This window comes from Toxorhynchites rutilus, chromosome 2 (assembly GCF_029784135.1).
Source record: "Toxorhynchites rutilus septentrionalis strain SRP chromosome 2, ASM2978413v1, whole genome shotgun sequence".
Classification (NCBI taxonomy): Eukaryota; Metazoa; Arthropoda; class Insecta; order Diptera; family Culicidae; genus Toxorhynchites; species Toxorhynchites rutilus.
In genome coordinates, this window is record NC_073745.1 from 145334421 (window position 1) to 145344468 (window position 10048).

At 39.6% G+C, this 10048-nt stretch overlaps 1 protein-coding gene across 1 annotated transcript in view; it reads left to right on the forward strand.

Annotated features, from left to right (window-relative positions):
- Nucleotides 1–5858: 5858 nt before the first annotated feature.
- LOC129771816 (glucosylceramide transporter ABCA12) overlaps nucleotides 5859–10048 on the forward strand; it is a 142600-nt gene continuing 138410 nt past the window's right edge. The window contains exon 1 of the mRNA XM_055775874.1: nucleotides 5859–5880. The gene's annotated coding sequence lies outside the window, so the exon portion shown is untranslated. The remainder of the gene's footprint in view (nucleotides 5881–10048) is intronic.

A 10048-nucleotide genomic window follows, 5' to 3' on the forward strand; every position in this document is an offset into this window, starting at 1 on the left:
GACATCGCTGAAAAATATCTTCTCGTTTTTCCATCATCATGCTTTGTCGAAAAAGGCTTCATTGTGGTTACAAACAACGCGAAACATAAGGAACCATTTGAAAATTAACGAACGCGGAGGTTTAAAGCTTTAACTAACCAATATTGAAGCGTATTTTGATATTTTGGTAGTAGTGGATAGATTGGTTTGCGATTTGAATGTTTTTATAGTTTGCGAGTAATTTGTCTTAATAATTATTTATTGCACTTGATATTTACTAAATTTTATCTCTATTTATTTTGTTGAATATGATGATAAATTTTTTATTCTGTATTATAGTGACTTTCAGCAGTTTTGGCTGATTTGTCACATTACTTCCATATTTTGGAAGAATGTCGGGAGTGTGAATTGAACTCGGATAAACTTACATGTATATCAATCACGATGAACTAGTTTTTCAGTTCATTTTTATTCATGAAGCATGGAGATGGAGAGGCTATTCAAATAAAAAAAAACTCATGAGCGTGTCGAATGTCAATAATGTGAATATTAACTCGCGACTATACTCATGCTGCGAACATTTCCATCACTGACGTCCGGCGGTTTCGATAGTTGGTTAATGAATGAGAAAGAATAACTTCAATTCATTCAATACAGAATTAGGAAATAATTCGTTGAAAAAAACATGCAGCTAAAACGATTTTTAACACTGTTTATATAAAAAAATATTTTTCAATTAATCCAGTTTGAGCTGAATGAAATACTTTTCATTCAATGTTTTTTTCAACGAATTATTTCCTAGTTCTGTATTGAATGAATTGGAGATATTTTTCTACGAAAAAGTACGTTTTACTATATGTATTAGAACAAACTGTCTCCGCAGGCGGCCATCGGATGGACCCGCGACAGCTCGGAAATCGACTATTTATGTGGAGGAACTCTGATTACACTGAAATTTGTCCTAACGGCCGCACACTGTTCACATATGGACCAGATTCAACCCGATACCGTGAGCCTGGGAGACGTTGAAATTTCGTTCCTGAATTCCATGAATACGCAGCAGATACCAATCAAGAAAATGATCAAACATCCGAGCTATAAATTCACCCGAGCATATCATGATATAGCTTTGATTGAACTGGAACGAGAGGCCACGCCAACCGATTACGTCTGTTCGGCTTGTTTGTGGACAAAGATGGATTTGAACTTCGATAACTTTACAGTAATGGGGTTCGGAATCACAGACTTCGCATCCGCACAAAGTCCCAATCTATTGAAAGCTTCGTTAGCACCGTTAGAAAAAGAGGAATGTTTGAGTCAATTTTCGAACTATCGGAAACTACCAAATGGAATATTAGATAGTCAGTTTTGTGCTGCAGATCCAGTAAGAGATGCATGTTCGGGTGATTCAGGCGGTCCTATTCTAGTGGAGCTCATTGATTTTATTTTATTTATAATAATACTACATCCCATTGAGAGATTAGATCTTCTTCACAATTTTTCGCCAATAGTCCCGATCCATGGCTGCAGTTCTCCAACTCCCGGCTGCACCGATTCTTGCCAAGTCCTGCTCCACCTGGTCCAACCACCTCGCTCGCTGGGCTCCTCTCCTTCTTGTTCCTACCGGATTCGATGCGAACACCATCTTTGCAGGGCTGCTGTCCGGCAATCTTGCAACATGCCCTGCCCATCGCACTCGTCCAGCCTTGGCGACATTCTGAATGCTGGGTTCGCCGTAGAGTTGCGCCAGTTCGTGGTTCATTCTCCTTCTCCATACTCCGCTTTCCTGTACACCACCGTATATTGTTCTGAGCACTCGGCGTTCGAAAACTCCAAGCGCTTGTGAGTCCTCTTCAAGCATCGTCCATGCTTCGTGCCCATAGAGAACAACCGGTCGAATTAGGGATTTGTACATGGTACACTTCGTACGGGGTCGGAGTTTGTTGGACCTAAAGGATTTGCGGAGCCCATAGTAGGCACGACTTCCATTGACAATGCGTCTTCGAATTTCACGGCTGTTGTTGTTGTCAGTTGTTATCAACGAGCCAAGGTAGACAAATTCCTCTACCACCTCGAGCTCGTCGCCGTCGATCACAACACTACTACCAAGAAGAACTCTGTTGCGATCAGTCCCTCCAGCTAGCATGTATTTAGACTTAGACGCATTGATCCCAAGCCCAATCAGCCCTGCTTCGTGTTTCAGTCGGGTATACAAGTCGGCTACCGTCGCATGTGTTCTTCCGATTATGTCCACGTCGTCGGCGAAGCAGATAAACTGACTAGACTTGTTGAAAATCGTGCCCCGCATGTTGAAGCCCGCTCTCCGCATAACACCTTCCAGCGCCACGTTGAAGAGCAGACAGGAGATTCCATCGCCTTGTCGAAGTCCCCTGTGAGTCTCAAATGATTCCGACAGCTCACCTGAGATCCGCACACTGCACCGCACACCGTTCATCGTTGCCTGAATCAGTCTTGTCAGCTTTCGGGGAAAGCCGTGTTCGTCCATGATCCTCCATAGCTGTCGTCGGTCGATTGTATCATATGCGGCCTTGAAGTCGACGAAGATGTGGTGTGTAGGGACCTGATACTCGCGGCACTTTTGGAGGATCTGCCGCAGTGTAAAAATCTGGTCCGTCGTCGAGCTTCCGGGCATGAATCCGGCCTGATAACTTCCCACAAATCTACTTACTATTGGCGATAGGCGGCGGAAGAGGATCTGAGACAAAATTTTGTAGGCACCATTCAGGATTGTGATGGCACGATATTTCCCACAATCCAACTTGTCGCCTTTTTTATAGATGGGACATATTACCCCGTCCTTCCACTCCTCCGGTAGCTGTTCTGTGTCCCAGATCCTGACTATCAACCGGTGCATACACTCTACAAGTTTTCTCGGACCTCCCTTGAAGAGCTCCGCTACGAGGCCATCCTTACCAGCTGCTTTGTGGTTCTTGAGCTGATTAATGGCCTCCTTAACTTCACCCATCGTCGGGGGTGGTACGTCGTCGTTGTTCATTGCACCGGTGTAGTCCTCCTCAACGCCGTCTAGGTCTCCTGTCTGCGCGCTGTTCAAGTGTTCATCGTAGTGCTGCCTCCACCTTTCGATCACCTCGCGTTCGTTCGTCAAGATGCCTCCTTCCATGTTTCTGCACATTTCGGCCCGCGGCACAAAGCCTTTGTGTGAGGCGTTTAGTTTCTTGAAGAACTTCCGCGATTCTCGAGAACGATAAAGCAGCTCCATCTCCTCACACTCTTTCTCTTCCAGGCGGCGCTTTTTTTCCCGAAAAAGATGTGTTTGCTGCCTTCGTTTCAGTCTGTATCGTTCCACGTTTTGTCGAGTCGCTCGTTGCAGCATGGCTGCGCGTGCTGCATCCTTCTCGTTCAGGAGCGCTCGGCACTCGTCGTCAAACCATTCGTTCCGTTGTCCTCGTTGTTCATACCCGATGACGGTCTCTGCTGTGCTGCTAATTGCTGATTTTAAGGAGTTCCAGCATTCATCGAGGGGAACAGCATCCAGTTCGTCTACCCCCGGTAACGCAGCTTCAAGACGCTGCGAATATGTTGCAGCAACGTTCGGCTCCTGTAGTCGTCGTAGGTGGTACTGTGGTGAGCGCTGGTGTCTTATGTTATTGACGACTGACAGTTTAGAACGCAGTTTGACCATCACCAGGTAGTGGTCTGAATCGATGTTAGCGCCACCATAGGTTCTGACGTCGATGATATCCGAGAAGTGCCGACCGTCGATCAAAACGTGGTCAATTTGTGTTTCTGTTTGCTGTGGTGATCTCCAGGTGTAACGGTATTGGAGGCTGTGCTGGAAGAAGGTGCTACGTATGGCCATGTTCTTGGAGGCAGCGAAGTCGATAAGTCTTAGGCCGTTTTCGTTGGTTCGCTGAACCTACCAATTACCGGTTTGAAATCCTCCTCCTGGCCGACCTGAGCGTTCAAATCACCGATGACGATTTTGATGTCGTGTTTTGGGCAGCGATCGTATTCACGCTCTAGCTGCGCGTAGAATTCTTCTTTATCGTCATCGGTGCTAGCTAGATGGGGGCTGTGAACGTTGATAATGCTGATATTGAAGAAGTGGCCTCTCATCCTCAATCTGCACATTCTTTCATTGATCGGCCACCAACCAATCACCCGTTTTTGCATCTCCCCCATCACGATGAAAGCTGTACCCAGCTCGTGTGTGTTGCCGCAGCTCTGATAGATGGTATATCCACCATGGAACGATCGCACCATCGAACCCTTCCAGCACACCTCCTGCAGCGCTACGATGTTGAAATTGCGGGCTCTCAATATTTCCGAAAGAATTCGGGTACTCGCAAGAAAATTGAGAGACTTGCAGTTCCATGTTCCGAGTTTCCAATCTCTAGTCCGTGTTCTTTGCGTAGGTCTAGTCCGATTGTCCTGTCTCGAATTTCTTTGTGAATTTTCCTGTGCGTTTTATTTTTACGGATGGCTTGCAGGGCCTGCACCAACCCCCTGTCTCGCCGGAGGACCGTCGTGCACAGCTCTTTTTAGAGTCCCCGCTGGCACGAAGACAGTGATCAGCCGCCCCTAACATGGGGATCAGACGCTGTTTTGAGCCGCACCTCCATGGTGAACAGACGCTCGGATAGGCCCCCTTCCCTGTCAGCATACGACCAAGATCCCACCGGGGTTGGTTACCCGATCTTCACTATGGTTACTCGTACCCCAGCCGGTACCACGGGGAGGTAGGGATAGGAGTTACTGGACAGGAAGCTAAGGACCACGAATGGGGTCTATTTTATGCCTGCAGGTACGCGAAGTACCAATGGTGCAGCAACCAAAAAACCAGACGGGTTTTGTATACCAAAAATTATCAATAGGCTCGAGCCTAAATAAATAGATAGGTCTGGTTGATCTTGAATAAACATAAAACATCTTTATCGCACGATCCTTAGTGAGGATCGTGTGAGTCAGTTTTAAGATAAGGTCGGAACGATCCAGAATAAATAAATAAATCCGTTTCTTTTACGATCATATGATTCATAGTTTTTCAGATAGGGAAACATTTTATTGCACGACCCGTGTGAGATCTAGTTTACGATAAGCTCGGGTCGATCCCGAACATAAATAAATACATTTCTCCTGCACGATCCTGTTTGAGGATCGTGTGATTTATAGCGTCTAGTTTTAAGATAGGAATTTTTGTTTATGTTTTGGTGTTACGATAGCGGGGAGCTTATCGTAAGATTAGGTTTCGTTAAGAGGAATGAGAAAAATAAAAAGGGAGTGAGTTTTGAGACACGAAAGAGGACGGTCGTTGTCTCTCTTGTTAGAACGGAAAAGAAATCCAGTTGCCTAGACCGCTAGGCAACGCCTCTCATGTGGTGACAGCGGAAAAAAGTGCTTCTAAGTACAGGGCCATTTTCTGACTGGATAGAGAGAGCATATTCCGTTATCTGTGGTGAAAAAATACGATAGTAGCAGAACATCATCTACAGTTTTCTATAGTTCCGGTGAATTGTAAACTCATAAAAAAGAAAAACACTTGCCAAGTTTTCTCAAAAAGTGTGGGAAAAGTGTTGATACTTCTAAAGTTACAAGAAAAAGAAAAAAAAAGTCCAAGGCTGACTCTGGATAAGTGAGCGAACGGTGCATTAGTGTGTGAAAACGAGCATAAGAAGGAAAAAGAAACTGTTCGGGGGGAATTTGCCAGCAATATTTTATAAGTTATCGAAAAACGTATTTTTTTTTTCCTCTATCTGGAAAAGTTCCTTTTTTATCAGTGAAAAAAAAGGAACTTTGTGGACTCTTTGTGTTTCGAAAACCGAATAAATTTTTATTCCAGTGAGTGAAAATAAAAAAAAGCAACAGGACCCGAGGAATGTTCTCGTGGAGAATGAGGATGTTCCAAATGTTATTGATAAGGTGAGTTTTTTTTTTAATTTTTGGATTACAAATACTTCGGCATAATCGGGAATAATTTCCACGTGGCCATATAACGCATTAATGCATATGCATTACATTCAGAGATGCCAGGGTTGAAGACATGTCTTCATTTTGAAAACATTTGATTTTGTGTATGTGGTATAGTGTATGTGGATTTTTGGGAGATATTATTCCAATAAAACTCCTAGAATTGGCAGAAAATATCTTAAAAAAAAAAAAAAAAAGTAAGGCTTTTAACTTAGAGTCATTCGTTCACTCTTGTTAGCAGTGTTAATTGTTGTCTCGGTGTTATTCATTGGTTTTTTTTTTGTTTCTTTAATTTGAAACGAGAGAGTATTGCTGTTTGACGGGTGTACGCTAAGAGAAACGGGAAGAATATTTTGTTTTGAGCTAATGAATGAAGAAGAGGGAAAACGTGAAACAATCCAGCAGGCGGAAATATAAGATAAATATTCCTAGAGGAATATAAGTGTGTACATGAATATAAGATTATGGCCCATTTTGACACCGAACGCTAAAATGTTCGAATTAGAAGAGGTTTTCTAGTTACATACTATTTCAAGGCTTCAAAGCTGAAATAAACATCTTGAGTAATTTATAAAAATTGATTCACAAATGAGAGTCATCCATTCTATTTTTTTTTTCTCGGCATTTGGAACTTTGTAAAGAACACCCTAACAAAACACTTTTAACAGTTCCGTTTTTGTGGAAGAATTGGGGCGGTAGTCATTCAATGAATGGTTTTTCAAGTCAATTATAATTTCTAAACTTATAAAATTTAGTTCGCTGTTGCACAATATATTCTTTTTTTATATTTATTGAAATAAACTTCAAAGGGTGTGAGTTTAAGTGGGTGAATGTTTGAAAAAGCAAACGTCGGTTAAATTATTGTAATATTATTATACAAAAATAATGAGATCGCGATGGATTTCAAATCATCGTATAATCGGTTCACACGAGAAGTGAAAGAACGATTTATTTACTTCAAAAAAAATATTTCTAAAGATGTTGCCGAATGGAAAGGCAAATTTGCTCCAACAGTACAAGCTGATGATAAATTACAGAAACTTATAGGTACGAGCGAAATTTGCAACGAAATTAATAATAGGATAGAATCTAAATTCCTCGCATTTGAACGAAGAATTATAGAACTAGAAAATGAGAAACACCAGATGAAGGTGGATATAAAAAACCTTCCATGAAAAATGCCAGTTATTAAACAAACTGAGTAATTTTGATGAAATAGAACAATCAAACAAGAAATTGGAGAATAATTTGAACCGGAAAATTAGCGAAAAAAACTGGCTTAAAACTAATAGTTGAAGAAAGGCTTCAAGATATCAGTCGGCTAGAGAAACGACTCAAAAATGAGAAAAATTCGCACTCAGTTATTCAAAGCACAAAAATCTCGCTAGAGAAAAAAATTGAGCGCCTGCAGATGCAGCACTCCGAATCGAAAAAAGCAGACGAAATAAATACTGCCAATTGGAAAATCAGGCTCAAAGAAAGCGAAACGAAGCTTCAAAATGAAAGATACAAAAATACACAGCTAACGGAGAAACACTTGCTATTGGAAGAATACAAGCGGAAAACGTCTGGAGAAGTCGAGGAGCTGCGCACGTTGCTGCAAGATAATAAGTCCGCTCTAGAACAAGAAAAAAGGAAAAATAATCAAGCAAAAACGCAGCTAAAAGCACTGATAAAAAGGAATCATGAACTCGAAGAAAAAAATAAAACGACAGAGAATCAATTGGAACTGTGCGCTAGTAATAACGCCGAGTTAAATAATACAAATGAGCTTTTGGACAATCGATGTCGATCATTAAAGAACGAATTGACAACTAAGGAACAAGAAAAACTATGTTTGATCGACAAAAACAATTGCTCGACGGACGAAATAATGGGATTGAAAAACTCGATTGAGGCACTGGAAAAGAAATTGAAAAATTACAATGAAACCAAAATGGAAAACCATCGTCTGAACACGTTGATTGGACAGTTTCAGGTAGAGTTGAACACTTTGGAAAAAGAAAAAACGGATCTTATCGTTGCTGCTAAAAAGAAAGAAATGGAAGATTGGAAGAACAACGATATGGAAACAAAGAAGAATAATGAACCAAAGAAATCAAATCTGAACAGCAGACAGGAGTCATTTATAAAAATAAGATGGTAATACCAAACAAGCTATCAAGCTAAATATCCCCAATATTTGGATATTTTAAAAAGGGGCAATGTGGGAAAATTTTCTAATTGATGTGGCTTAATTAATTTTTTTTCTCTTCTCGAAACATAAAGTGGAATCAAAGAAGGAACAACTATTATTAACAGTATTCATCAATTCTGTAAAAAAATGCTAATTTCGTTTGAAAAAACATTTCTATCTCCCATACTTCAATAGTATGATCAGGGAAATATGGGGAAATGCACTTATCGAATTTTAAATGTGTGATTTTGAATTTTAAACAAACACACTTTGGAAGTGGGATTTTTTATAAAATGCAAAATTTGCAGTAAAAATTTATGAGTAATTAGAAATGTGGGTCAAAATTATATAATCAAACATATAAAGAAATAAAATAGCGCGACAAATATATGAAAAAAGAAATAAAAGAGTAAACAAGGGGATGTTAATAAACATATTATACAAAGAAATATTTTTCATGTAGCTGTAAAAACTCAACAAGGTTGGTCGATAAGACGTTTTGGGAAATTTTATGGAGAAATGATAATTTTATTTTTTTTCATTCAAATTGCTAAATTACAGAATTGAAGGAATTAATTTTGATTCTATGAAAATTGCGAGAGTTGTATCATATTTGCCTACAACCAATTTATAACAAGAATGAGTCCATCAATCGCAATAATAGCTTTTGAATGTACCGAAGGGCTGGAAGCCAGGATACATCTCCTGTAAGGGCATATATGACTCAATATTCAAGCTTTTATTTCTAAATAACTACAAAGGTGGAATTATACAAAGTTATCTCACGAATTAACGATAATTAAATGCAAGGGAACTAAATTTGAAGGGAGAGGAATTATTACCCTCTAAATACATAAAACAAAGAAATTTATGGAAAAAAAATGAAGATGCACAAAGAACTTTAAACGAAGCTATGGTCTATAAGGGTACCATCACGGGGGACATTTAGAATTGGAGAGAAATTAACATCCTCCGAATATAAATAATTATTATGAATGATAGCATCAAACATAAATGAAAACTAATGAATATCAAAAGTAAAAGGAGGTGTGAGTGAGATAAATGGAAATATAACAGAAGCATAGAAGCTATTGAAAAAAAAAATATATATATATATATATATTTGAAAGGGAAAATATAAACGTAACACATCATTATTGAAAAGAATGAATGAATGATTGAATGAAAAAAAAAATACGAGAAATACGATTTTTTCCCTTTCTTTTAGTGTAATTTCATTTTTATATAAACACATATCAAATAAAGTTCTAAGTATTTTCACAGATCCCATCTAGGACCTACAAAAAGAGGGGGGAGAGTCCGCATCCACGGTTTATTTTCAAAATCGGAACCGGAGTGACGTCCCACATCCGTCAAGAAGAGGAAGAGAGAGATCTATCAAGAGAGGAATGGTGAGAAGGTTAGATAAAGAAAGAAAACTTTAGAAAGAGAATACTTTCAATACAGTTTAATAACTGAATTGAATACGAAAAAAAATTGATAAAGAGGGAGAATATTAAAACAAAACAAAAACAGGAAGGACAAAGCAAAGAAGAAAATTATTGATAAATTGATAGCATTATAAGAGAGAATTGTGTACACTTTTGAAAACTTAATTCAATTTAATTGATGATCTGCGTAAAAATGTGAAAAGAAATGAAAAAAAAATGTTAATGTATATATATAAAAATCAATGTATAAATGTGTGATGTATAAACAAATGTATAAATATATACCGTAAGATTGTCAGAACGGGACGATGAAAAGGGACGACGTGCGAGACGTGGCCAGGCAAGGCAAGAGGAATGATTCGGCATCCCAGCTGGATTGGTCAGGATGGATGGACGACGAGTCATGCGGAAGGTCGATGGTCAACGGTGTTGGGTGTTGTGAGACGATGGAGCCAAAACAACAAGGAGCAATTCGAGAGTCGAGTAAAGCGGG